The sequence below is a fragment of the Salmo salar genome, chromosome 08, assembly GCF_965601325.2.
Source record: "Salmo salar chromosome 08, fSalSal1, whole genome shotgun sequence".
NCBI lineage: Eukaryota > Metazoa > Chordata > Actinopteri > Salmoniformes > Salmonidae > Salmo > Salmo salar.
In genome coordinates this window covers 3,647,872-3,669,674 of record NC_138298.1, presented here as the reverse complement: position 1 = coordinate 3,669,674, position 21,803 = coordinate 3,647,872, and the positions used below count along the sequence as shown (strand labels likewise).

Below are 21,803 nucleotides of genomic sequence, written 5' to 3'. Positions count from 1 at the left end.
TGTTTCTCGCTTACGGCCATACCAGCCTGGGTACGCCCGATCTCGTCTGATCTCGGAAGCTAAGCAGGGTCGTGCCTGGTTAGTACTTGGATGGGAGACCGCCTGGGAATACCAGGTGCTGTAAGCATTTTGTCCACGAGGGTGTGCTCTTGCACTATTTCATCAGCAACACTGCCTTGTAGTAAGCATTTAATGATGAATTGACTAAATGTCTGTTTTATCTGACTCACTTTGACTATATATGTTGTAGCAAGAGATTGTTTCTCGCTTACGGCCATATCTGCCTGGGTACGCCCGATCTCGTCTGATCTCGGAAGCTAAGCAGGGTCGGGCCTGGTTAGTACTTGGATGGGAGACCGCCTGGGAATACCAGGTGCTGTAAGCATTTTGTCCACGAGGGTGTGCTCTTGCACTATTTCATCAGCAACACTGCCTTGTAGTAAGCATTTAATGATGAATTGACTAAATGTCTGTTTTATCAGACTCACTTTGACTATATATGTTGTAGCAAGAGATTGTTTCTCGCTTACGGCCATACCAGCCTGGGTACGCCCGATCTCGTCTGATCTCGGAAGCTAAGCAGGGTCGTGCCTGGTTAGTACTTGGATGGGAGACCGCCTGGGAATACCAGGTGCTGTAAGCATTTTGTCCACGAGGGTGTGCTCTTGCACTATTTCATCAGCAACACTGCCTTGTAGTAAGCATTTAATGATGAATTGACTAAATGTCTGTTTTATCTGACTCACTTTGACTATATATGTTGTAGCAAGAGATTGTTTCTCGCTTACGGCCATATCTGCCTGGGTACGCCCGATCTCGTCTGATCTCGGAAGCTAAGCAGGGTCGGGCCTGGTTAGTACTTGGATGGGAGACCGCCTGGGAATACCAGGTGCTGTAAGCATTTTGTCCACGAGGGTGTGCTCTTGCACTATTTCATCAGCAACACTGCCTTGTAGTAAGCATTTAATGATGAATTGACTAAATGTCTGTTTTATCAGACTCACTTTGACTATATATGTTGTAGCAAGAGATTGTTTCTCGCTTACGGCCATACCAGCCTGGGTACGCCCGATCTCGTCTGATCTCGGAAGCTAAGCAGGGTCGTGCCTGGTTAGTACTTGGATGGGAGACCGCCTGGGAATACCAGGTGCTGTAAGCATTTTGTCCACGAGGGTGTGCTCTTGCACTATTTCATCAGCAACACTGCCTTGTAGTAAGCATTTAATGATGAATTGACTAAATGTCTGTTTTATCTGACTCACTTTGACTATATATGTTGTAGCAAGAGATTGTTTCTCGCTTACGGCCATATCTGCCTGGGTACGCCCGATCTCGTCTGATCTCGGAAGCTAAGCAGGGTCGGGCCTGGTTAGTACTTGGATGGGAGACCGCCTGGGAATACCAGGTGCTGTAAGCATTTTGTCCACGAGGGTGTGCTCTTGCACTATTTCATCAGCAACACTGCCTTGTAGTAAGCATTTAATGATGAATTGACTAAATGTCTGTTTTATCAGACTCACTTTGACTATATATGTTGTAGCAAGAGATTGTTTCTCGCTTACGGCCATACCAGCCTGGGTACGCCCGATCTCGTCTGATCTCGGAAGCTAAGCAGGGTCGTGCCTGGTTAGTACTTGGATGGGAGACCGCCTGGGAATACCAGGTGCTGTAAGCATTTTGTCCACGAGGGTGTGCTCTTGCACTATTTCATCAGCAACACTGCCTTGTAGTAAGCATTTAATGATGAATTGACTAAATGCAGCTTCCTGCCTTTTTAATAGGATCAAATTTCCTTGTGTTTTCAATTAGCATCTGCCTTGTATTTATAAGACAAACAAGAATATTGTTGCTGAATGCAGCTTGTGTGTGCTTTGTGCTCCTTTGCCCTGTTCAAATGATGAAAGGAAATAAAGTTGGTATTTTATCCAACTACCTGTGCTAAAAAGTGATGGGAACAGTGTTTGTAATTTCTTCTACTTTTTCAGTGACACAAAGTTCAAGCTGCTTATCTAATTGGTGAAAATGCAATGTCTGTTTATCACACTCACTTTGAATATATATGTTGTAGCAAGAGATTGTTTCTCGCTTACGGCCATACCAGCCTGGGTACGCCCGATCTCGTCTGATCTCGGAAGCTAAGCAGGGTCGGGCCTGGTTAGTACTTGGATGGGAGACCGCCTGGGAATACCAGGTGCTGTAAGCCTTTTGTCCACGAGGGTGTGCTCTTGCACTATTTCATCAGCAACACTGCCTTGTAGTAAGCATTTAATGATGAATTGACTAAATGTCTGTTTTATCAGACTCACTTTGACTATATATGTTGTAGCAAGAGATTGTTTCTCGCTTACGGCCATACCAGCCTGGGTACGCCCGATCTCGTCTGATCTCGGAAGCTAAGCAGGGTCGTGCCTGGTTAGTACTTGGATGGGAGACCGCCTGGGAATACCAGGTGCTGTAAGCATTTTGTCCACGAGGGTGTGCTCTTGCACTATTTCATCAGCAACACTGCCTTGTAGTAAGCATTTAATGATGAATTGACTAAATGTCTGTTTTATCTGACTCACTTTGACTATATATGTTGTAGCAAGAGATTGTTTCTCGCTTACGGCCATACCAGCCTGGGTACGCCCGATCTCGTCTGATCTCGGAAGCTAAGCAGGGTCGTGCCTGGTTAGTACTTGGATGGGAGACCGCCTGGGAATACCAGGTGCTGTAAGCATTTTGTCCACGAGGGTGTGCTCTTGCACTATTTCATCAGCAACACTGCCTTGTAGTAAGCATTTAATGATGAATTGACTAAATGTCTGTTTTATCAGACTCACTTTGACTATATATGTTGTAGCAAGAGATTGTTTCTCGCTTACGGCCATACCAGCCTGGGTACGCCCGATCTCGTCTGATCTCGGAAGCTAAGCAGGGTCGTGCCTGGTTAGTACTTGGATGGGAGACCGCCTGGGAATACCAGGTGCTGTAAGCATTTTGTCCACGAGGGTGTGCTCTTGCACTATTTCATCAGCAACACTGCCTTGTAGTAAGCATTTAATGATGAATTGACTAAATGTCTGTTTTATCTGACTCACTTTGACTATATATGTTGTAGCAAGAGATTGTTTCTCGCTTACGGCCATACCAGCCTGGGTACGCCCGATCTCGTCTGATCTCGGAAGCTAAGCAGGGTCGTGCATGGTTAGTACTTGGATGGGAGACCGCCTGGGAATACCAGGTGCTGTAAGCATTTTGTCCACGAGGGTGTGCTCTTGCACTATTTCATCAGCAACACTGCCTTGTAGTAAGCATTTAATGATGAATTGACTAAATGTCTGTTTTATCAGACTCACTTTGACTATATATGTTGTAGCAAGAGATTGTTTCTCACTTACGGCCATATCAGCCTGGGTACGCCCGATCTCGTCTGATCTTTGAAGCTAAGCAGGGTCGGGCTTGGATGGGAGACCGCCTGGGAATACCAGGTGCTGTAAGCATTTTGTCCACGAGGGTGTGCTCTTGCACTATTTCATCAGCAACACTGCCTTGTAGTAAGCATTTAATGATGAATTGACTAAATGTCTGTTTTATCAGACTCACTTTGACTATATATGTTGTAGCAAGAGATTGTTTCTCGCTTACGGCCATACCAGCCTGGGTAAGCCCGATCTCGTCTGATCTCGGAAGCTAAGCAGGGTCGTGCCTGGTTAGTACTTGGATGGGAGACCGCCTGGGAATACCAGGTGCTGTAAGCATTTTGTCCACGAGGGTGTGCTCTTGCACTATTTCATCAGCAACACTGCCTTGTAGTAAGCATTTAATGATGAATTGACTAAATGCAGCTTCCTGCCTTTTTAATAGGATCAAATTTCCTTGTGTTTTCAATTAGCATCTGCCTTGTATTTATAAGACAAACAAGAATATTGTTGCTGAATGCAGCTTGTGTGTGCTTTGTGCTCCTTTGCCCAGTTCAAATGATGAAAGGAAATAAAGTTGGTATTTTATCCAACTACCTGTGCTAAAAAGTGATGGGAACAGTGTTTGTAATTTCTTCTACTTTTTCAGTGACACAAAGTTCAAGCTGCTTATCTAATTGGTGAAAATGCAATGTCTGTTTATCACACTCACTTTGAATATATATGTTGTAGCAAGAGATTGTTTCTCGCTTACGGCCATACCAGCCTGGGTACGCCCGATCTCGTCTGATCTCGGAAGCTAAGCAGGGTCGGGCCTGTTTAGTACTTGGATGGGAGACCGCCTGGGAATACCAGGTGCTGTAAGCATTTTGTCCACGAGGGTGTGCTCTTGCACTATTTCATCAGCAACACTGCCTTGTAGTAAGCATTTAATGATGAATTGACTAAATGCAGCTTCCTGCCTTTTTAATAGGATCAAATTTCCTTGTGTTTTCAATTAGCATCTGCCTTGTATTTATAAGACAAACAAGAATATTGTTGCTGAATGCAGCTTGTGTGTGCTTTGTGCTCCTTTGCCCTGTTCAAATGATGAAAGGAAATAAAGTTGGTATTTTATCCAACTACCTGTGCTAAAAAGTGATGGGAACAGTGTTTGTAATTTCTTCTACTTTTTCAGTGACACAAAGTTCAAGCTGCTTATCTAATTGGTGAAAATGCAATGTCTGTTTATCACACTCACTTTGAATATATATGTTGTAGCAAGAGATTGTGTCTCGCTTACGGCCATACCAGCCTGGGTTCGCCCGATCTCGTCTGATCTCGGAAGCTAAGCAGGGTCGGGCCTGGTTAGTACTTGGATGGGAGACCGCCTGGGAATACCAGGTGCTGTAAGCATTTTGTCCACGAGGGTGTGCTCTTGCACTATTTCATCAGCAACACTGCCTTGTAGTAAGCATTTAATGATGAATTGACTAAATGTCTGTTTTATCAGACTCACTTTGACTATATATGTTGTAGCAAGAGATTGTTTCTCGCTTACGGCCATATCAGCCTGGGTACGCCCGATCTCGTCTGATCTCGGAAGCTAAGCAGGGTCGGGCCTGGTTAGTACTTGGATGGGAGACCGCCTGGGAATACCAGGTGCTGTAAGCATTTTGTCCACGAGGGTGTGCTCTTGCACTATTTCATCAGCAACACTGCCTTGTAGTAAGCATTTAATGATGAATTGACTAAATGTCTGTTTTATCTGACTCACTTTGACTATATATGTTGTAGCAAGAGATTGTTTCTCGCTTACGGCCATATCTGCCTGGGTACGCCCGATCTCGTCTGATCTCGGAAGCTAAGCAGGGTCGGGCCTGGTTAGTACTTGGATGGGAGACCGCCTGGGAATACCAGGTGCTGTAAGCATTTTGTCCACGAGGGTGTGCTCTTGCACTATTTCATCAGCAACACTGCCTTGTAGTAAGCATTTAATGATGAATTGACTAAATGTCTGTTTTATCAGACTCACTTTGACTATATATGTTGTAGCAAGAGATTGTTTCTCGCTTACGGCCATACCAGCCTGGGTACGCCCGATCTCGTCTGATCTCGGAAGCTAAGCAGGGTCGTGCCTGGTTAGTACTTGGATGGGAGACCGCCTGGGAATACCAGGTGCTGTAAGCATTTTGTCCACGAGGGTGTGCTCTTGCACTATTTCATCAGCAACACTGCCTTGTAGTAAGCATTTAATGATGAATTGACTAAATGCAGCTTCCTGCCTTTTTAATAGGATCAAATTTCCTTGTGTTTTCAATTAGCATCTGCCTTGTATTTATAAGACAAACAAGAATATTGTTGCTGAATGCAGCTTGTGTGTGCTTTGTGCTCCTTTGCCCTGTTCAAATGATGAAAGGAAATAAAGTTGGTATTTTATCCAACTACCTGTGCTAAAAAGTGATGGGAACAGTGTTTGTAATTTCTTCTACTTTTTCAGTGACACAAAGTTCAAGCTGCTTATCTAATTGGTGAAAATGCAATGTCTGTTTATCACACTCACTTTGAATATATATGTTGTAGCAAGAGATTGTTTCTCGCTTACGGCCATACCAGCCTGGGTACGCCCGATCTCGTCTGATCTCGGAAGCTAAGCAGGGTCGGGCCTGGTTAGTACTTGGATGGGAGACCGCCTGGGAATACCAGGTGCTGTAAGCCTTTTGTCCACGAGGGTGTGCTCTTGCACTATTTCATCAGCAACACTGCCTTGTAGTAAGCATTTAATGATGAATTGACTAAATGTCTGTTTTATCAGACTCACTTTGACTATATATGTTGTAGCAAGAGATTGTTTCTCGCTTACGGCCATACCAGCCTGGGTACGCCCGATCTCGTCTGATCTCGGAAGCTAAGCAGGGTCGGGCCTGTTTAGTACTTGGATGGGAGACCGCCTGGGAATACCAGGTGCTGTAAGCATTTTGTCCACGAGGGTGTGCTCTTGCACTATTTCATCAGCAACACTGCCTTGTAGTAAGCATTTAATGATGAATTGACTAAATGCAGCTTCCTGCCTTTTTAATAGGATCAAATTTCCTTGTGTTTTCAATTAGCATCTGCCTTGTATTTATAAGACAAACAAGAATATTGTTGCTGAATGCAGCTTGTGTGTGCTTTGTGCTCCTTTGCCCTGTTCAAATGATGAAAGGAAATAAAGTTGGTATTTTATCCAACTACCTGTGCTAAAAAGTGATGGGAACAGTGTTTGTAATTTCTTCTACTTTTTCAGTGACACAAAGTTCAAGCTGCTTATCTAATTGGTGAAAATGCAATGTCTGTTTATCACACTCACTTTGAATATATATGTTGTAGCAAGAGATTGTGTCTCGCTTACGGCCATACCAGCCTGGGTTCGCCCGATCTCGTCTGATCTCGGAAGCTAAGCAGGGTCGGGCCTGGTTAGTACTTGGATGGGAGACCGCCTGGGAATACCAGGTGCTGTAAGCATTTTGTCCACGAGGGTGTGCTCTTGCACTATTTCATCAGCAACACTGCCTTGTAGTAAGCATTTAATGATGAATTGACTAAATGTCTGTTTTATCAGACTCACTTTGACTATATATGTTGTAGCAAGAGATTGTTTCTCGCTTACGGCCATATCAGCCTGGGTACGCCCGATCTCGTCTGATCTCGGAAGCTAAGCAGGGTCGGGCCTGGTTAGTACTTGGATGGGAGACCGCCTGGGAATACCAGGTGCTGTAAGCATTTTGTCCACGAGGGTGTGCTCTTGCACTATTTCATCAGCAACACTGCCTTGTAGTAAGCATTTAATGATGAATTGACTAAATGCAGCTTCCTGCCTTTTTAATAGGATCAAATTTCCTTGTGTTTTCAATTAGCATCTGCCTTGTATTTATAAGACAAACAAGAATATTGTTGCTGAATGCAGCTTGTGTGTGCTTTGTGCTCCTTTGCCCAGTTCAAATGATGAAAGGAAATAAAGTTGGTATTTTATCCAACTACCTGTGCTAAAAAGTGATGGGAACAGTGTTTGTAATTTCTTCTACTTTTTCAGTGACACAAAGTTCAAGCTGCTTATCTAATTGGTGAAAATGCAATGTCTGTTTATCACACTCACTTTGAATATATATGTTGTAGCAAGAGATTGTTTCTCGCTTACGGCCATACCAGCCTGGGTACGCCCGATCTCGTCTGATCTCGGAAGCTAAGCAGGGTCGGGCCTGTTTAGTACTTGGATGGGAGACCGCCTGGGAATACCAGGTGCTGTAAGCATTTTGTCCACGAGGGTGTGCTCTTGCACTATTTCATCAGCAACACTGCCTTGTAGTAAGCATTTAATGATGAATTGACTAAATGCAGCTTCCTGCCTTTTTAATAGGATCAAATTTCCTTGTGTTTTCAATTAGCATCTGCCTTGTATTTATAAGACAAACAAGAATATTGTTGCTGAATGCAGCTTTTGTGTGCTTTGTGCTCCTTTGCCCTGTTCAAATGATGAAAGGAAAAAAAGTTGGTATTTTATCCAACTACCTGTGCTAAAAAGTGATGGGAACAGTGTTTGTAATTTCTTCTACTTTTTCAGTGACACAAAGTTCAAGCTGCTTATCTAATTGGTGAAAATGCAATGTCTGTTTATCACACTCACTTTGAATATATATGTTGTAGCAAGAGATTGTGTCTCGCTTACGGCCATACCAGCCTGGGTTCGCCCGATCTCGTCTGATCTCGGAAGCTAAGCAGGGTCGGGCCTGGTTAGTACTTGGATGGGAGACCGCCTGGGAATACCAGGTGCTGTAAGCATTTTGTCCACGAGGGTGTGCTCTTGCACTATTTCATCAGCAACACTGCCTTGTAGTAAGCATTTAATGATGAATTGACTAAATGTCTGTTTTATCAGACTCACTTTGACTATATATGTTGTAGCAAGAGATTGTTTCTCGCTTACGGCCATATCAGCCTGGGTACGCCCGATCTCGTCTGATCTCGGAAGCTAAGCAGGGTCGGGCCTGGTTAGTACTTGGATGGGAGACCGCCTGGGAATACCAGGTGCTGTAAGCATTTTGTCCACGAGGGTGTGCTCTTGCACTATTTCATCAGCAACACTGCCTTGTAGTAAGCATTTAATGATGAATTGACTAAATGCAGCTTCCTGCCTTTTTAATAGGATCAAATTTCCTTGTGTTTTCAATTAGCATCTGCCTTGTATTTATAAGACAAACAAGAATATTGTTGCTGAATGCAGCTTGTGTGTGCTTTGTGCTCCTTTGCCCTGTTCAAATGATGAAAGGAAATAAAGTTGGTATTTTATCCAACTACCTGTGCTAAAAAGTGATGGGAACAGTGTTTGTAATTTCTTCTACTTTTTCAGTGACACAAAGTTCAAGCTGCTTATCTAATTGGTGAAAATGCAATGTCTGTTTATCACACTCACTTTGAATATATATGTTGTAGCAAGAGATTGTTTCTCGCTTACGGCCATACCAGCCTGGGTACGCCCGATCTCGTCTGATCTCGGAAGCTAAGCAGGGTCGGGCCTGTTTAGTACTTGGATGGGAGACCGCCTGGGAATACCAGGTGCTGTAAGCATTTTGTCCACGAGGGTGTGCTCTTGCACTATTTCATCAGCAACACTGCCTTGTAGTAAGCATTTAATGATGAATTGACTAAATGCAGCTTCCTGCCTTTTTAATAGGATCAAATTTCCTTGTGTTTTCAATTAGCATCTGCCTTGTATTTATAAGACAAACAAGAATATTGTTGCTGAATGCAGCTTGTGTGTGCTTTGTGCTCCTTTGCCCTGTTCAAATGATGAAAGGAAATAAAGTTGGTATTTTATCCAACTACCTGTGCTAAAAAGTGATGGGAACAGTGTTTGTAATTTCTTCTACTTTTTCAGTGACACAAAGTTCAAGCTGCTTATCTAATTGGTGAAAATGCAATGTCTGTTTATCACACTCACTTTGAATATATATGTTGTAGCAAGAGATTGTGTCTCGCTTACGGCCATACCAGCCTGGGTTCGCCCGATCTCGTCTGATCTCGGAAGCTAAGCAGGGTCGGGCCTGGTTAGTACTTGGATGGGAGACCGCCTGGGAATACCAGGTGCTGTAAGCATTTTGTCCACGAGGGTGTGCTCTTGCACTATTTCATCAGCAACACTGCCTTGTAGTAAGCATTTAATGATGAATTGACTAAATGTCTGTTTTATCTGACTCACTTTGACTATATATGTTGTAGCAAGAGATTGTTTCTCGCTTACGGCCATACCAGCCTGGGTACGCCCGATCTCGTCTGATCTCGGAAGCTAAGCAGGGTCGTGCCTGGTTAGTACTTGGATGGGAGACCGCCTGGGAATACCAGGTGCTGTAAGCATTTTGTCCACGAGGGTGTGCTCTTGCACTATTTCATCAGCAACACTGCCTTGTAGTAAGCATTTAATGATGAATTGACTAAATGTCTGTTTTATCAGACTCACTTTGACTATATATGTTGTAGCAAGAGATTGTTTCTCACTTACGGCCATATCAGCCTGGGTACGCCCGATCTCGTCTGATCTCGGAAGCTAAGCAGGGTCGGGCCTGGTTAGTACTTGGATGGGAGACCGCCTGGGAATACCAGGTGCTGTAAGCATTTTGTCCACGAGGGTGTGCTCTTGCACTATTTCATCAGCAACACTGCCTTGTAGTAAGCATTTAATGATGAATTGACTAAATGCAGCTTCCTGCCTTTTTAATAGGATCAAATTTCCTTGTGTTTTCAATTAGCATCTGCCTTGTATTTATAAGACAAACAAGAATATTGTTGCTGAATGCAGCTTGTGTGTGCTTTGTGCTCCTTTGCCCAGTTCAAATGATGAAAGGAAATAAAGTTGGTATTTTATCCAACTACCTGTGCTAAAAAGTGATGGGAACAGTGTTTGTAATTTCTTCTACTTTTTCAGTGACACAAAGTTCAAGCTGCTTATCTAATTGGTGAAAATGCAATGTCTGTTTATCACACTCACTTTGAATATATATGTTGTAGCAAGAGATTGTTTCTCGCTTACGGCCATACCAGCCTGGGTACGCCCGATCTCGTCTGATCTCGGAAGCTAAGCAGGGTCGGGCCTGTTTAGTACTTGGATGGGAGACCGCCTGGGAATACCAGGTGCTGTAAGCCTTTTGTCCACGAGGGTGTGCTCTTGCACTATTTCATCAGCAACACTGCCTTGTAGTAAGCATTTAATGATGAATTGACTAAATGTCTGTTTTATCAGACTCACTTTGACTATATATGTTGTAGCAAGAGATTGTTTCTCGCTTACGGCCATACCAGCCTGGGTACGCCCGATCTCGTCTGATCTCGGAAGCTAAGCAGGGTCGTGCCTGGTTAGTACTTGGATGGGAGACCGCCTGGGAATACCAGGTGCTGTAAGCATTTTGTCCACGAGGGTGTGCTCTTGCACTATTTCATCAGCAACACTGCCTTGTAGTAAGCATTTAATGATGAATTGACTAAATGTCTGTTTTATCTGACTCACTTTGACTATATATGTTGTAGCAAGAGATTGTTTCTCGCTTACGGCCATACCAGCCTGGGTACGCCCGATCTCGTCTGATCTCGGAAGCTAAGCAGGGTCGTGCCTGGTTAGTACTTGGATGGGAGACCGCCTGGGAATACCAGGTGCTGTAAGCATTTTGTCCACGAGGGTGTGCTCTTGCACTATTTCATCAGCAACACTGCCTTGTAGTAAGCATTTAATGATGAATTGACTAAATGTCTGTTTTATCAGACTCACTTTGACTATATATGTTGTAGCAAGAGATTGTTTCTCGCTTACGGCCATACCAGCCTGGGTACGCCCGATCTCGTCTGATCTCGGAAGCTAAGCAGGGTCGTGCCTGGTTAGTACTTGGATGGGAGACCGCCTGGGAATACCAGGTGCTGTAAGCATTTTGTCCACGAGGGTGTGCTCTTGCACTATTTCATCAGCAACACTGCCTTGTAGTAAGCATTTAATGATGAATTGACTAAATGTCTGTTTTATCTGACTCACTTTGACTATATATGTTGTAGCAAGAGATTGTTTCTCGCTTACGGCCATACCAGCCTGGGTACGCCCGATCTCGTCTGATCTCGGAAGCTAAGCAGGGTCGTGCATGGTTAGTACTTGGATGGGAGACCGCCTGGGAATACCAGGTGCTGTAAGCATTTTGTCCACGAGGGTGTGCTCTTGCACTATTTCATCAGCAACACTGCCTTGTAGTAAGCATTTAATGATGAATTGACTAAATGTCTGTTTTATCAGACTCACTTTGACTATATATGTTGTAGCAAGAGATTGTTTCTCACTTACGGCCATATCAGCCTGGGTACGCCCGATCTCGTCTGATCTTTGAAGCTAAGCAGGGTCGGGCCTGGTTAGTACTTGGATGGGAGACCGCCTGGGAATACCAGGTGCTGTAAGCATTTTGTCCACGAGGGTGTGCTCTTGCACTATTTCATCAGCAACACTGCCTTGTAGTAAGCATTTAATGATGAATTGACTAAATGTCTGTTTTATCAGACTCACTTTGACTATATATGTTGTAGCAAGAGATTGTTTCTCGCTTACGGCCATACCAGCCTGGGTAAGCCCGATCTCGTCTGATCTCGGAAGCTAAGCAGGGTCGTGCCTGGTTAGTACTTGGATGGGAGACCGCCTGGGAATACCAGGTGCTGTAAGCATTTTGTCCACGAGGGTGTGCTCTTGCACTATTTCATCAGCAACACTGCCTTGTAGTAAGCATTTAATGATGAATTGACTAAATGCAGCTTCCTGCCTTTTTAATAGGATCAAATTTCCTTGTGTTTTCAATTAGCATCTGCCTTGTATTTATAAGACAAACAAGAATATTGTTGCTGAATGCAGCTTGTGTGTGCTTTGTGCTCCTTTGCCCAGTTCAAATGATGAAAGGAAATAAAGTTGGTATTTTATCCAACTACCTGTGCTAAAAAGTTATGGGAACAGTGTTTGTAATTTCTTCTACTTTTTCAGTGACACAAAGTTCAAGCTGCTTATCTAATTGGTGAAAATGCAATGTCTGTTTATCACACTCACTTTGAATATATATGTTGTAGCAAGAGATTGTTTCTCGCTTACGGCCATACCAGCCTGGGTACGCCCGATCTCGTCTGATCTCGGAAGCTAAGCAGGGTCGGGCCTGTTTAGTACTTGGATGGGAGACCGCCTGGGAATACCAGGTGCTGTAAGCATTTTGTCCACGAGGGTGTGCTCTTGCACTATTTCATCAGCAACACTGCCTTGTAGTAAGCATTTAATGATGAATTGACTAAATGCAGCTTCCTGCCTTTTTAATAGGATCAAATTTCCTTGTGTTTTCAATTAGCATCTGCCTTGTATTTATAAGACAAACAAGAATATTGTTGCTGAATGCAGCTTGTGTGTGCTTTGTGCTCCTTTGCCCTGTTCAAATGATGAAAGGAAAAAAAGTTGGTATTTTATCCAACTACCTGTGCTAAAAAGTGATGGGAACAGTGTTTGTAATTTCTTCTACTTTTTCAGTGACACAAAGTTCAAGCTGCTTATCTAATTGGTGAAAATGCAATGTCTGTTTATCACACTCACTTTGAATATATATGTTGTAGCAAGAGATTGTGTCTCGCTTACGGCCATACCAGCCTGGGTTCGCCCGATCTCGTCTGATCTCGGAAGCTAAGCAGGGTCGGGCCTGGTTAGTACTTGGATGGGAGACCGCCTGGGAATACCAGGTGCTGTAAGCATTTTGTCCACGAGGGTGTGCTCTTGCACTATTTCATCAGCAACACTGCCTTGTAGTAAGCATTTAATGATGAATTGACTAAATGTCTGTTTTATCAGACTCACTTTGACTATATATGTTGTAGCAAGAGATTGTTTCTCGCTTACGGCCATATCAGCCTGGGTACGCCCGATCTCGTCTGATCTCGGAAGCTAAGCAGGGTCGGGCCTGGTTAGTACTTGGATGGGAGACCGCCTGGGAATACCAGGTGCTGTAAGCATTTTGTCCACGAGGGTGTGCTCTTGCACTATTTCATCAGCAACACTGCCTTGTAGTAAGCATTTAATGATGAATTGACTAAATGCAGCTTCCTGCCTTTTTAATAGGATCAAATTTCCTTGTGTTTTCAATTAGCATCTGCCTTGTATTTATAAGACAAACAAGAATATTGTTGCTGAATGCAGCTTGTGTGTGCTTTGTGCTCCTTTGCCCTGTTCAAATGATGAAAGGAAATAAAGTTGGTATTTTATCCAACTACCTGTGCTAAAAAGTGATGGGAACAGTGTTTGTAATTTCTTCTACTTTTTCAGTGACACAAAGTTCAAGCTGCTTATCTAATTGGTGAAAATGCAATGTCTGTTTATCACACTCACTTTGAATATATATGTTGTAGCAAGAGATTGTTTCTCGCTTACGGCCATACCAGCCTGGGTACGCCCGATCTCGTCTGATCTCGGAAGCTAAGCAGGGTCGGGCCTGTTTAGTACTTGGATGGGAGACCGCCTGGGAATACCAGGTGCTGTAAGCATTTTGTCCACGAGGGTGTGCTCTTGCACTATTTCATCAGCAACACTGCCTTGTAGTAAGCATTTAATGATGAATTGACTAAATGCAGCTTCCTGCCTTTTTAATAGGATCAAATTTCCTTGTGTTTTCAATTAGCATCTGCCTTGTATTTATAAGACAAACAAGAATATTGTTGCTGAATGCAGCTTGTGTGTGCTTTGTGCTCCTTTGCCCTGTTCAAATGATGAAAGGAAATAAAGTTGGTATTTTATCCAACTACCTGTGCTAAAAAGTGATGGGAACAGTGTTTGTAATTTCTTCTACTTTTTCAGTGACACAAAGTTCAAGCTGCTTATCTAATTGGTGAAAATGCAATGTCTGTTTATCACACTCACTTTGAATATATATGTTGTAGCAAGAGATTGTGTCTCGCTTACGGCCATACCAGCCTGGGTTCGCCCGATCTCGTCTGATCTCGGAAGCTAAGCAGGGTCGGGCCTGGTTAGTACTTGGATGGGAGACCGCCTGGGAATACCAGGTGCTGTAAGCATTTTGTCCACGAGGGTGTGCTCTTGCACTATTTCATCAGCAACACTGCCTTGTAGTAAGCATTTAATGATGAATTGACTAAATGTCTGTTTTATCTGACTCACTTTGACTATATATGTTGTAGCAAGAGATTGTTTCTCGCTTACGGCCATACCAGCCTGGGTACGCCCGATCTCGTCTGATCTCGGAAGCTAAGCAGGGTCGTGCCTGGTTAGTACTTGGATGGGAGACCGCCTGGGAATACCAGGTGCTGTAAGCATTTTGTCCACGAGGGTGTGCTCTTGCACTATTTCATCAGCAACACTGCCTTGTAGTAAGCATTTAATGATGAATTGACTAAATGTCTGTTTTATCAGACTCACTTTGACTATATATGTTGTAGCAAGAGATTGTTTCTCACTTACGGCCATATCAGCCTGGGTACGCCCGATCTCGTCTGATCTCGGAAGCTAAGCAGGGTCGGGCCTGGTTAGTACTTGGATGGGAGACCGCCTGGGAATACCAGGTGCTGTAAGCATTTTGTCCACGAGGGTGTGCTCTTGCACTATTTCATCAGCAACACTGCCTTGTAGTAAGCATTTAATGATGAATTGACTAAATGCAGCTTCCTGCCTTTTTAATAGGATCAAATTTCCTTGTGTTTTCAATTAGCATCTGCCTTGTATTTATAAGACAAACAAGAATATTGTTGCTGAATGCAGCTTGTGTGTGCTTTGTGCTCCTTTGCCCAGTTCAAATGATGAAAGGAAATAAAGTTGGTATTTTATCCAACTACCTGTGCTAAAAAGTGATGGGAACAGTGTTTGTAATTTCTTCTACTTTTTCAGTGACACAAAGTTCAAGCTGCTTATCTAATTGGTGAAAATGCAATGTCTGTTTATCACACTCACTTTGAATATATATGTTGTAGCAAGAGATTGTTTCTCGCTTACGGCCATACCAGCCTGGGTACGCCCGATCTCGTCTGATCTCGGAAGCTAAGCAGGGTCGGGCCTGTTTAGTACTTGGATGGGAGACCGCCTGGGAATACCAGGTGCTGTAAGCATTTTGTCCACGAGGGTGTGCTCTTGCACTATTTCATCAGCAACACTGCCTTGTAGTAAGCATTTAATGATGAATTGACTAAATGCAGCTTCCTGCCTTTTTAATAGGATCAAATTTCCTTGTGTTTTCAATTAGCATCTGCCTTGTATTTATAAGACAAACAAGAATATTGTTGCTGAATGCAGCTTGTGTGTGCTTTGTGCTCCTTTGCCCTGTTCAAATGATGAAAGGAAATAAAGTTGGTATTTTATCCAACTACCTGTGCTAAAAAGTGATGGGAACAGTGTTTGTAATTTCTTCTACTTTTTCAGTGACACAAAGTTCAAGCTGCTTATCTAATTGGTGAAAATGCAATGTCTGTTTATCACACTCACTTTGAATATATATGTTGTAGCAAGAGATTGTGTCTCGCTTACGGCCATACCAGCCTGGGTTCGCCCGATCTCGTCTGATCTCGGAAGCTAAGCAGGGTCGGGCCTGGTTAATACTTGGATGGGAGACCGCCTGGGAATACCAGGTGCTGTAAGCATTTTGTCCACGAGGGTGTGCTCTTGCACTATTTCATCAGCAACACTGCCTTGTAGTAAGCATTTAATGATGAATTGACTAAATGTCTGTTTTATCAGACTCACTTTGACTATATATGTTGTAGCAAGAGATTGTTTCTCGCTTACGGCCATATCAGCCTGGGTACGCCCGATCTCGTCTGATCTCGGAAGCTAAGCAGGGTCGGGCCTGGTTAGTACTTGGATGGGAGACCGCCTGGGAATACCAGGTGCTGTAAGCATTTTGTCCACGAGGGTGTGCTCTTGCACTATTTCATCAGCAACACTGCCTTGTAGTAAGCATTTAATGATGAATTGACTAAATGCAGCTTCCTGCCTTTTTAATAGGATCAAATTTCCTTGTGTTTTCAATTAGCATCTGCCTTGTATTTATAAGACAAACAAGAATATTGTTGCTGAATGCAGCTTGTGTGTGCTTTGTGCTCCTTTGCCCTGTTCAAATGATGAAAGGAAATAAAGTTGGTATTTTATCCAACTACCTGTGCTAAAAAGTGATGGGAACAGTGTTTGTAATTTCTTCTACTTTTTCAGTGACACAAAGTTCAAGCTGCTTATCTAATTGGTGAAAATGCAATGTCTGTTTATCACACTCACTTTGAATATATATGTTGTAGCAAGAGATTGTTTCTCGCTTACGGCCATACCAGCCTGGGTACGCCCGATCTCGTCTGATCTCGGAAGCTAAGCAGGGTCGGGCCTGTTTAGTACTTGGATGGGAGACCGCCTGGGAATACCAGGTGCTGTAAGCATTTTGTCCACGAGGGTGTGCTCTTGCACTATTTCATCAGCAACACTGCCTTGTAGTAAGCATTTAATGATGAATTGACTAAATGCAGCTTCCTGCCTTTTTAATAGGATCAAATTTCCTTGTGTTTTCAATTAGCATCTGCCTTGTATTTATAAGACAAACAAGAATATTGTTGCTGAATGCAGCTTGTGTGTGCTTTGTGCTCCTTTGCCCTGTTCAAATGATGAAAGGAAATAAAGTTGGTATTTTATCCAACTACCTGTGCTAAAAAGTGATGGGAACAGTGTTTGTAATTTCTTCTACTTTTTCAGTGACACAAAGTTCAAGCTGCTTATCTAATTGGTGAAAATGCAATGTCTGTTTATCACACTCACTTTGAATATATATGTTGTAGCAAGAGATTGTTTCTCGCTTACGGCCATACCAGCCTGGGTAAGCCCGATCTCGTCTGATCTCGGAAGCTAAGCAGGGTCGTGCCTGGTTAGTACTTGGATGGGAGACCGCCTGGGAATACCAGGTGCTGTAAGCATTTTGTCCACGAGGGTGTGCTCTTGCACTATTTCATCAGCAACACTGCCTTGTAGTAAGCATTTAATGATGAATTGACTAAATGCAGCTTCCTGCCTTTTTAATAGGATCAAATTTCCTTGTGTTTTCAATTAGCATCTGCCTTGTATTTATAAGACAAACAAGAATATTGTTGCTGAATGCAGCTTGTGTGTGCTTTGTGCTCCTTTGCCCAGTTCAAATGATGAAAGGAAATAAAGTTGGTATTTTATCCAACTACCTGTGCTAAAAAGTGATGGGAACAGTGTTTGTAATTTCTTCTACTTTTTCAGTGACACAAAGTTCAAGCTGCTTATCTAATTGGTGAAAATGCAATGTCTGTTTATCACACTCACTTTGAATATATATGTTGTAGCAAGAGATTGTTTCTCGCTTACGGCCATACCAGCCTGGGTACGCCCGATCTCGTCTGATCTCGGAAGCTAAGCAGGGTCGGGCCTGTTTAGTACTTGGATGGGAGACCGCCTGGGAATACCAGGTGCTGTAAGCATTTTGTCCACGAGGGTGTGCTCTTGCACTATTTCATCAGCAACACTGCCTTGTAGTAAGCATTTAATGATGAATTGACTAAATGCAGCTTCCTGCCTTTTTAATAGGATCAAATTTCCTTGTGTTTTCAATTAGCATCTGCCTTGTATTTATAAGACAAACAAGAATATTGTTGCTGAATGCAGCTTGTGTGTGCTTTGTGCTCCTTTGCCCTGTTCAAATGATGAAAGGAAATAAAGTTGGTATTTTATCCAACTACCTGTGCTAAAAAGTGATGGGAACAGTGTTTGTAATTTCTTCTACTTTTTCAGTGACACAAAGTTCAAGCTGCTTATCTAATTGGTGAAAATGCAATGTCTGTTTATCACACTCACTTTGAATATATATGTTGTAGCAAGAGATTGTGTCTCGCTTACGGCCATACCAGCCTGGGTTCGCCCGATCTCGTCTGATCTCGGAAGCTAAGCAGGGTCGGGCCTGGTTAGTACTTGGATGGGAGACCGCCTGGGAATACCAGGTGCTGTAAGCATTTTGTCCACGAGGGTGTGCTCTTGCACTATTTCATCAGCAACACTGCCTTGTAGTAAGCATTTAATGATGAATTGACTAAATGTCTGTTTTATCAGACTCACTTTGACTATATATGTTGTAGCAAGAGATTGTTTCTCGCTTACGGCCATATCAGCCTGGGTACGCCCGATCTCGTCTGATCTCGGAAGCTAAGCAGGGTCGGGCCTGGTTAGTACTTGGATGGGAGACCGCCTGGGAATACCAGGTGCTGTAAGCATTTTGTCCACGAGGGTGTGCTCTTGCACTATTTCATCAGCAACACTGCCTTGTAGTAAGCATTTAATGATGAATTGACTAAATGCAGCTTCCTGCCTTTTTAATAGGATCAAATTTCCTTGTGTTTTCAATTAGCATCTGCCTTGTATTTATAAGACAAACAAGAATATTGTTGCTGAATGCAGCTTGTGTGTGCTTTGTGCTCCTTTGCCCAGTTCAAATGATGAAAGGAAATAAAGTTGGTATTTTATCCAACTACCTGTGCTAAAAAGTGATGGGAACAGTGTTTGTAATTTCTTCTACTTTTTCAGTGACACAAAGTTCAAGCTGCTTATCTAATTGGTGAAAATGCAATGTCTGTTTATCACACTCACTTTGAATATATATGTTGTAGCAAGAGATTGTTTCTCGCTTACGGCCATACCAGCCTGGGTACGCCCGATCTCGTCTGATCTCGGAAGCTAAGCAGGGTCGGGCCTGTTTAGTACTTGGATGGGAGACCGCCTGGGAATACCAGGTGCTGTAAGCATTTTGTCCACGAGGGTGTGCTCTTGCACTATTTCATCAGCAACACTGCCTTGTAGTAAGCATTTAATGATGAATTGACTAAATGCAGCTTCCTGCCTTTTTAATAGGATCAAATTTCCTTGTGTTTTCAATTAGCATCTGCCTTGTATTTATAAGACAAACAAGAATATTGTTGCTGAATGCAGCTTGTGTGTGCTTTGTGCTCCTTTGCCCTGTTCAAATGATGAAAGGAAAAAAAGTTGGTATTTTATCCAACTACCTGTGCTAAAAAGTGATGGGAACAGTGTTTGTAATTTCTTCTACTTTTTCAGTGACACAAAGTTCAAGCTGCTTATCTAATTGGTGAAAATGCAATGTCTGTTTATCACACTCACTTTGAATATATATGTTGTAGCAAGAGATTGTGTCTCGCTTACGGCCATACCAGCCTGGGTTCGCCCGATCTCGTCTGATCTCGGAAGCTAAGCAGGGTCGGGCCTGGTTAGTACTTGGATGGGAGACCGCCTGGGAATACCAGGTGCTGTAAGCATTTTGTCCACGAGGGTGTGCTCTTGCACTATTTCATCAGCAACACTGCCTTGTAGTAAGCATTTAATGATGAATTGACTAAATGTCTGTTTTATCAGACTCACTTTGACTATATATGTTGTAGCAAGAGATTGTTTCTCGCTTACGGCCATATCAGCCTGGGTACGCCCGATCTCGTCTGATCTCGGAAGCTAAGCAGGGTCGGGCCTGGTTAGTACTTGGATGGGAGACCGCCTGGGAATACCAGGTGCTGTAAGCATTTTGTCCACGAGGGTGTGCTCTTGCACTATTTCATCAGCAACACTGCCTTGTAGTAAGCATTTAATGATGAATTGACTAAATGCAGCTTCCTGCCTTTTTAATAGGATCAAATTTCCTTGTGTTTTCAATTAGCATCTGCCTTGTATTTATAAGACAAACAAGAATATTGTTGCTGAATGCAGCTTGTGTGTGCTTTGTGCTCCTTTGCCCTGTTCAAATGATGAAAGGAAATAAAGTTGGTATTTTATCCAACTACCTGTGCTAAAAAGTGATGGGAACAGTGTTTGTAATTTCTTCTACTTTTTCAGTGACACAAAGTTCAAGCTGCTTATCTAATTGGTGAAAATGCAATGTCTGTTTATCACACTCACTTTGAATATATATGTTGTAGCAAGAGATTGTTTCTCGCTTACGGCCATACCAGCCTGGGTACGCCCGATCTCGTCTGATCTCGGAAGCTAAGCAGGGTCGGGCCTGTTTAGTACTTGGATGGGAGACCGCCTGGGAATACCAGGTGCTGTAAGCATTTTGTCCACGAGGGTGTGCTCTTGCACTATTTCATCAGCAACACTGCCTTGTAGTAAGCATTTAATGATGAATTGACTAAATGCAGCTTCCTGCCTTTTTAATAGGATCAAATTTCCTTGTGTTTTCAATTAGCATCTGCCTTGTATTTATAAGACAAACAAGAATATTGTTGCTGAATGCAGCTTGTGTGTGCTTTGTGCTCCTTTGCCCTGTTCAAATGATGAAAGGAAATAAAGTTGGTATTTTATCCAACTACCTGTGCTAAAAAGTGATGGGAACAGTGTTTGTAATTTCTTCTACTTTTTCAGTGACACAAAGTTCAAGCTGCTTATCTAATTGGTGAAAATGCAATGTCTGTTTATCACACTCACTTTGAATATATATGTTGTAGCAAGAGATTGTGTCTCGCTTACGGCCATACCAGCCTGGGTTCGCCCGATCTCGTCTGATCTCGGAAGCTAAGCAGGGTCGGGCCTGGTTAGTACTTGGATGGGAGACCGCCTGGGAATACCAGGTGCTGTAAGCATTTTGTCCACGAGGGTGTGCTCTTGCACTATTTCATCAGCAACACTGCCTTGTAGTAAGCATTTAATGATGAATTGACTAAATGTCTGTTTTATCTGACTCACTTTGACTATATATGTTGTAGCAAGAGATTGTTTCTCGCTTACGGCCATACCAGCCTGGGTACGCCCGATCTCGTCTGATCTCGGAAGCTAAGCAGGGTCGTGCCTGGTTAGTACTTGGATGGGAGACCGCCTGGGAATACCAGGTGCTGTAAGCATTTTGTCCACGAGGGTGTGCTCTTGCACTATTTCATCAGCAACACTGCCTTGTAGTAAGCATTTAATGATGAATTGACTAAATGTCTGTTTTATCAGACTCACTTTGACTATATATGTTGTAGCAAGAGATTGTTTCTCACTTACGGCCATATCAGCCTGGGTACGCCCGATCTCGTCTGATCTCGGAAGCTAAGCAGGGTCGGGCCTGGTTAGTACTTGGATGGGAGACCGCCTGGGAATACCAGGTGCTGTAAGCATTTTGTCCACGAGGGTGTGCTCTTGCACTATTTCATCAGCAACACTGCCTTGTAGTAAGCATTTAATGATGAATTGACTAAATGCAGCTTCCTGCCTTTTTAATAGGATCAAATTTCCTTGTGTTTTCAATTAGCATCTGCCTTGTATTTATAAGACAAACAAGAATATTGTTGCTGAATGCAGCTTGTGTGTGCTTTGTGCTCCTTTGCCCAGTTCAAATGATGAAAGGAAATAAAGTTGGT

At 43.1% G+C, this 21,803-nt stretch overlaps 57 non-coding genes and 1 pseudogene across 57 annotated transcripts; all 58 read left to right on the top strand.

The window, feature by feature from the left end:
* Positions 1 to 8: 8 nt before the first annotated feature.
* On the top strand, positions 9 to 127 carry LOC145886296 (5S ribosomal RNA). Its single transcript, XR_014397881.1, has one exon. It is a non-coding gene; the product is annotated as a 5S ribosomal RNA (ribosomal RNA).
* A 139-nt stretch (positions 128 to 266) lies between these two features.
* LOC145884803 (5S ribosomal RNA) lies at positions 267 to 385 on the top strand. Its single transcript, XR_014396383.1, has one exon. It is a non-coding gene; the product is annotated as a 5S ribosomal RNA (ribosomal RNA).
* A 139-nt stretch (positions 386 to 524) lies between these two features.
* Positions 525 to 643, top strand: LOC145886295 (5S ribosomal RNA). Its single transcript, XR_014397880.1, has one exon. It is a non-coding gene; the product is annotated as a 5S ribosomal RNA (ribosomal RNA).
* Positions 644 to 782: 139 nt separating this feature from the next.
* On the top strand, positions 783 to 901 carry LOC145884802 (5S ribosomal RNA). The gene has a single exon (XR_014396382.1). It is a non-coding gene; the product is annotated as a 5S ribosomal RNA (ribosomal RNA).
* Positions 902 to 1,040: 139 nt separating this feature from the next.
* Positions 1,041 to 1,159, top strand: LOC145886294 (5S ribosomal RNA). Its single transcript, XR_014397879.1, has one exon. It is a non-coding gene; the product is annotated as a 5S ribosomal RNA (ribosomal RNA).
* Positions 1,160 to 1,298: 139 nt separating this feature from the next.
* LOC145884801 (5S ribosomal RNA) lies at positions 1,299 to 1,417 on the top strand. The gene has a single exon (XR_014396381.1). It is a non-coding gene; the product is annotated as a 5S ribosomal RNA (ribosomal RNA).
* Positions 1,418 to 1,556: 139 nt separating this feature from the next.
* LOC145886292 (5S ribosomal RNA) lies at positions 1,557 to 1,675 on the top strand. Its single transcript, XR_014397877.1, has one exon. It is a non-coding gene; the product is annotated as a 5S ribosomal RNA (ribosomal RNA).
* A 409-nt stretch (positions 1,676 to 2,084) lies between these two features.
* Positions 2,085 to 2,203, top strand: LOC145855377 (5S ribosomal RNA). Its single transcript, XR_014376264.1, has one exon. It is a non-coding gene; the product is annotated as a 5S ribosomal RNA (ribosomal RNA).
* A 139-nt stretch (positions 2,204 to 2,342) lies between these two features.
* On the top strand, positions 2,343 to 2,461 carry LOC145886291 (5S ribosomal RNA). The gene has a single exon (XR_014397876.1). It is a non-coding gene; the product is annotated as a 5S ribosomal RNA (ribosomal RNA).
* A 139-nt stretch (positions 2,462 to 2,600) lies between these two features.
* On the top strand, positions 2,601 to 2,719 carry LOC145886290 (5S ribosomal RNA). Its single transcript, XR_014397875.1, has one exon. It is a non-coding gene; the product is annotated as a 5S ribosomal RNA (ribosomal RNA).
* Positions 2,720 to 2,858: 139 nt separating this feature from the next.
* On the top strand, positions 2,859 to 2,977 carry LOC145886289 (5S ribosomal RNA). Its single transcript, XR_014397874.1, has one exon. It is a non-coding gene; the product is annotated as a 5S ribosomal RNA (ribosomal RNA).
* Positions 2,978 to 3,116: 139 nt separating this feature from the next.
* On the top strand, positions 3,117 to 3,235 carry LOC145851974 (5S ribosomal RNA). The gene has a single exon (XR_014373827.1). It is a non-coding gene; the product is annotated as a 5S ribosomal RNA (ribosomal RNA).
* A 386-nt stretch (positions 3,236 to 3,621) lies between these two features.
* Positions 3,622 to 3,740, top strand: LOC145851806 (5S ribosomal RNA). Its single transcript, XR_014373658.1, has one exon. It is a non-coding gene; the product is annotated as a 5S ribosomal RNA (ribosomal RNA).
* Positions 3,741 to 4,149: 409 nt separating this feature from the next.
* On the top strand, positions 4,150 to 4,268 carry LOC145882783 (5S ribosomal RNA). The gene has a single exon (XR_014394351.1). It is a non-coding gene; the product is annotated as a 5S ribosomal RNA (ribosomal RNA).
* A 409-nt stretch (positions 4,269 to 4,677) lies between these two features.
* On the top strand, positions 4,678 to 4,796 carry LOC145882146 (5S ribosomal RNA). The gene has a single exon (XR_014393713.1). It is a non-coding gene; the product is annotated as a 5S ribosomal RNA (ribosomal RNA).
* A 139-nt stretch (positions 4,797 to 4,935) lies between these two features.
* Positions 4,936 to 5,054, top strand: LOC145883257 (5S ribosomal RNA). Its single transcript, XR_014394831.1, has one exon. It is a non-coding gene; the product is annotated as a 5S ribosomal RNA (ribosomal RNA).
* Positions 5,055 to 5,193: 139 nt separating this feature from the next.
* Positions 5,194 to 5,312, top strand: LOC145884799 (5S ribosomal RNA). Its single transcript, XR_014396379.1, has one exon. It is a non-coding gene; the product is annotated as a 5S ribosomal RNA (ribosomal RNA).
* A 139-nt stretch (positions 5,313 to 5,451) lies between these two features.
* Positions 5,452 to 5,570, top strand: LOC145886288 (5S ribosomal RNA). Its single transcript, XR_014397873.1, has one exon. It is a non-coding gene; the product is annotated as a 5S ribosomal RNA (ribosomal RNA).
* A 409-nt stretch (positions 5,571 to 5,979) lies between these two features.
* On the top strand, positions 5,980 to 6,098 carry LOC145855366 (5S ribosomal RNA). Its single transcript, XR_014376253.1, has one exon. It is a non-coding gene; the product is annotated as a 5S ribosomal RNA (ribosomal RNA).
* Positions 6,099 to 6,237: 139 nt separating this feature from the next.
* LOC145882782 (5S ribosomal RNA) lies at positions 6,238 to 6,356 on the top strand. The gene has a single exon (XR_014394350.1). It is a non-coding gene; the product is annotated as a 5S ribosomal RNA (ribosomal RNA).
* A 409-nt stretch (positions 6,357 to 6,765) lies between these two features.
* On the top strand, positions 6,766 to 6,884 carry LOC145882145 (5S ribosomal RNA). The gene has a single exon (XR_014393712.1). It is a non-coding gene; the product is annotated as a 5S ribosomal RNA (ribosomal RNA).
* Positions 6,885 to 7,023: 139 nt separating this feature from the next.
* On the top strand, positions 7,024 to 7,142 carry LOC145883256 (5S ribosomal RNA). The gene has a single exon (XR_014394830.1). It is a non-coding gene; the product is annotated as a 5S ribosomal RNA (ribosomal RNA).
* A 409-nt stretch (positions 7,143 to 7,551) lies between these two features.
* Positions 7,552 to 7,670, top strand: LOC145882781 (5S ribosomal RNA). Its single transcript, XR_014394349.1, has one exon. It is a non-coding gene; the product is annotated as a 5S ribosomal RNA (ribosomal RNA).
* A 409-nt stretch (positions 7,671 to 8,079) lies between these two features.
* Positions 8,080 to 8,198, top strand: LOC145882144 (5S ribosomal RNA). Its single transcript, XR_014393711.1, has one exon. It is a non-coding gene; the product is annotated as a 5S ribosomal RNA (ribosomal RNA).
* Positions 8,199 to 8,337: 139 nt separating this feature from the next.
* On the top strand, positions 8,338 to 8,456 carry LOC145883255 (5S ribosomal RNA). Its single transcript, XR_014394829.1, has one exon. It is a non-coding gene; the product is annotated as a 5S ribosomal RNA (ribosomal RNA).
* A 409-nt stretch (positions 8,457 to 8,865) lies between these two features.
* On the top strand, positions 8,866 to 8,984 carry LOC145882780 (5S ribosomal RNA). The gene has a single exon (XR_014394348.1). It is a non-coding gene; the product is annotated as a 5S ribosomal RNA (ribosomal RNA).
* A 409-nt stretch (positions 8,985 to 9,393) lies between these two features.
* Positions 9,394 to 9,512, top strand: LOC145882143 (5S ribosomal RNA). The gene has a single exon (XR_014393710.1). It is a non-coding gene; the product is annotated as a 5S ribosomal RNA (ribosomal RNA).
* Positions 9,513 to 9,651: 139 nt separating this feature from the next.
* On the top strand, positions 9,652 to 9,770 carry LOC145886287 (5S ribosomal RNA). The gene has a single exon (XR_014397872.1). It is a non-coding gene; the product is annotated as a 5S ribosomal RNA (ribosomal RNA).
* Positions 9,771 to 9,909: 139 nt separating this feature from the next.
* LOC145886402 (5S ribosomal RNA) lies at positions 9,910 to 10,028 on the top strand. Its single transcript, XR_014397987.1, has one exon. It is a non-coding gene; the product is annotated as a 5S ribosomal RNA (ribosomal RNA).
* Positions 10,029 to 10,437: 409 nt separating this feature from the next.
* LOC145881753 (5S ribosomal RNA) lies at positions 10,438 to 10,556 on the top strand. The gene has a single exon (XR_014393323.1). It is a non-coding gene; the product is annotated as a 5S ribosomal RNA (ribosomal RNA).
* A 139-nt stretch (positions 10,557 to 10,695) lies between these two features.
* LOC145886286 (5S ribosomal RNA) lies at positions 10,696 to 10,814 on the top strand. Its single transcript, XR_014397871.1, has one exon. It is a non-coding gene; the product is annotated as a 5S ribosomal RNA (ribosomal RNA).
* A 139-nt stretch (positions 10,815 to 10,953) lies between these two features.
* LOC145886285 (5S ribosomal RNA) lies at positions 10,954 to 11,072 on the top strand. The gene has a single exon (XR_014397870.1). It is a non-coding gene; the product is annotated as a 5S ribosomal RNA (ribosomal RNA).
* A 139-nt stretch (positions 11,073 to 11,211) lies between these two features.
* On the top strand, positions 11,212 to 11,330 carry LOC145886284 (5S ribosomal RNA). Its single transcript, XR_014397869.1, has one exon. It is a non-coding gene; the product is annotated as a 5S ribosomal RNA (ribosomal RNA).
* A 139-nt stretch (positions 11,331 to 11,469) lies between these two features.
* LOC145851973 (5S ribosomal RNA) lies at positions 11,470 to 11,588 on the top strand. The gene has a single exon (XR_014373826.1). It is a non-coding gene; the product is annotated as a 5S ribosomal RNA (ribosomal RNA).
* Positions 11,589 to 11,727: 139 nt separating this feature from the next.
* On the top strand, positions 11,728 to 11,846 carry LOC145852888 (uncharacterized; annotated as a pseudogene).
* Positions 11,847 to 11,985: 139 nt separating this feature from the next.
* LOC145851805 (5S ribosomal RNA) lies at positions 11,986 to 12,104 on the top strand. Its single transcript, XR_014373657.1, has one exon. It is a non-coding gene; the product is annotated as a 5S ribosomal RNA (ribosomal RNA).
* A 409-nt stretch (positions 12,105 to 12,513) lies between these two features.
* LOC145882779 (5S ribosomal RNA) lies at positions 12,514 to 12,632 on the top strand. The gene has a single exon (XR_014394347.1). It is a non-coding gene; the product is annotated as a 5S ribosomal RNA (ribosomal RNA).
* A 409-nt stretch (positions 12,633 to 13,041) lies between these two features.
* On the top strand, positions 13,042 to 13,160 carry LOC145882142 (5S ribosomal RNA). The gene has a single exon (XR_014393709.1). It is a non-coding gene; the product is annotated as a 5S ribosomal RNA (ribosomal RNA).
* Positions 13,161 to 13,299: 139 nt separating this feature from the next.
* Positions 13,300 to 13,418, top strand: LOC145883254 (5S ribosomal RNA). Its single transcript, XR_014394828.1, has one exon. It is a non-coding gene; the product is annotated as a 5S ribosomal RNA (ribosomal RNA).
* A 409-nt stretch (positions 13,419 to 13,827) lies between these two features.
* On the top strand, positions 13,828 to 13,946 carry LOC145882778 (5S ribosomal RNA). The gene has a single exon (XR_014394346.1). It is a non-coding gene; the product is annotated as a 5S ribosomal RNA (ribosomal RNA).
* A 409-nt stretch (positions 13,947 to 14,355) lies between these two features.
* LOC145882141 (5S ribosomal RNA) lies at positions 14,356 to 14,474 on the top strand. Its single transcript, XR_014393708.1, has one exon. It is a non-coding gene; the product is annotated as a 5S ribosomal RNA (ribosomal RNA).
* A 139-nt stretch (positions 14,475 to 14,613) lies between these two features.
* LOC145886283 (5S ribosomal RNA) lies at positions 14,614 to 14,732 on the top strand. The gene has a single exon (XR_014397868.1). It is a non-coding gene; the product is annotated as a 5S ribosomal RNA (ribosomal RNA).
* Positions 14,733 to 14,871: 139 nt separating this feature from the next.
* LOC145886401 (5S ribosomal RNA) lies at positions 14,872 to 14,990 on the top strand. The gene has a single exon (XR_014397986.1). It is a non-coding gene; the product is annotated as a 5S ribosomal RNA (ribosomal RNA).
* Positions 14,991 to 15,399: 409 nt separating this feature from the next.
* Positions 15,400 to 15,518, top strand: LOC145882777 (5S ribosomal RNA). The gene has a single exon (XR_014394345.1). It is a non-coding gene; the product is annotated as a 5S ribosomal RNA (ribosomal RNA).
* Positions 15,519 to 15,927: 409 nt separating this feature from the next.
* LOC145886497 (5S ribosomal RNA) lies at positions 15,928 to 16,046 on the top strand. Its single transcript, XR_014398082.1, has one exon. It is a non-coding gene; the product is annotated as a 5S ribosomal RNA (ribosomal RNA).
* Positions 16,047 to 16,185: 139 nt separating this feature from the next.
* LOC145883253 (5S ribosomal RNA) lies at positions 16,186 to 16,304 on the top strand. Its single transcript, XR_014394827.1, has one exon. It is a non-coding gene; the product is annotated as a 5S ribosomal RNA (ribosomal RNA).
* Positions 16,305 to 16,713: 409 nt separating this feature from the next.
* On the top strand, positions 16,714 to 16,832 carry LOC145882776 (5S ribosomal RNA). Its single transcript, XR_014394344.1, has one exon. It is a non-coding gene; the product is annotated as a 5S ribosomal RNA (ribosomal RNA).
* Positions 16,833 to 17,241: 409 nt separating this feature from the next.
* LOC145851804 (5S ribosomal RNA) lies at positions 17,242 to 17,360 on the top strand. Its single transcript, XR_014373656.1, has one exon. It is a non-coding gene; the product is annotated as a 5S ribosomal RNA (ribosomal RNA).
* A 409-nt stretch (positions 17,361 to 17,769) lies between these two features.
* LOC145882774 (5S ribosomal RNA) lies at positions 17,770 to 17,888 on the top strand. The gene has a single exon (XR_014394342.1). It is a non-coding gene; the product is annotated as a 5S ribosomal RNA (ribosomal RNA).
* A 409-nt stretch (positions 17,889 to 18,297) lies between these two features.
* Positions 18,298 to 18,416, top strand: LOC145882140 (5S ribosomal RNA). Its single transcript, XR_014393707.1, has one exon. It is a non-coding gene; the product is annotated as a 5S ribosomal RNA (ribosomal RNA).
* Positions 18,417 to 18,555: 139 nt separating this feature from the next.
* Positions 18,556 to 18,674, top strand: LOC145883252 (5S ribosomal RNA). Its single transcript, XR_014394826.1, has one exon. It is a non-coding gene; the product is annotated as a 5S ribosomal RNA (ribosomal RNA).
* Positions 18,675 to 19,083: 409 nt separating this feature from the next.
* On the top strand, positions 19,084 to 19,202 carry LOC145882773 (5S ribosomal RNA). Its single transcript, XR_014394341.1, has one exon. It is a non-coding gene; the product is annotated as a 5S ribosomal RNA (ribosomal RNA).
* A 409-nt stretch (positions 19,203 to 19,611) lies between these two features.
* On the top strand, positions 19,612 to 19,730 carry LOC145882139 (5S ribosomal RNA). Its single transcript, XR_014393706.1, has one exon. It is a non-coding gene; the product is annotated as a 5S ribosomal RNA (ribosomal RNA).
* A 139-nt stretch (positions 19,731 to 19,869) lies between these two features.
* On the top strand, positions 19,870 to 19,988 carry LOC145883251 (5S ribosomal RNA). Its single transcript, XR_014394825.1, has one exon. It is a non-coding gene; the product is annotated as a 5S ribosomal RNA (ribosomal RNA).
* A 409-nt stretch (positions 19,989 to 20,397) lies between these two features.
* LOC145882772 (5S ribosomal RNA) lies at positions 20,398 to 20,516 on the top strand. The gene has a single exon (XR_014394340.1). It is a non-coding gene; the product is annotated as a 5S ribosomal RNA (ribosomal RNA).
* A 409-nt stretch (positions 20,517 to 20,925) lies between these two features.
* On the top strand, positions 20,926 to 21,044 carry LOC145882138 (5S ribosomal RNA). Its single transcript, XR_014393705.1, has one exon. It is a non-coding gene; the product is annotated as a 5S ribosomal RNA (ribosomal RNA).
* Positions 21,045 to 21,183: 139 nt separating this feature from the next.
* LOC145886282 (5S ribosomal RNA) lies at positions 21,184 to 21,302 on the top strand. The gene has a single exon (XR_014397866.1). It is a non-coding gene; the product is annotated as a 5S ribosomal RNA (ribosomal RNA).
* Positions 21,303 to 21,441: 139 nt separating this feature from the next.
* On the top strand, positions 21,442 to 21,560 carry LOC145886400 (5S ribosomal RNA). Its single transcript, XR_014397985.1, has one exon. It is a non-coding gene; the product is annotated as a 5S ribosomal RNA (ribosomal RNA).
* Positions 21,561 to 21,803: the final 243 nt, after the last annotated feature.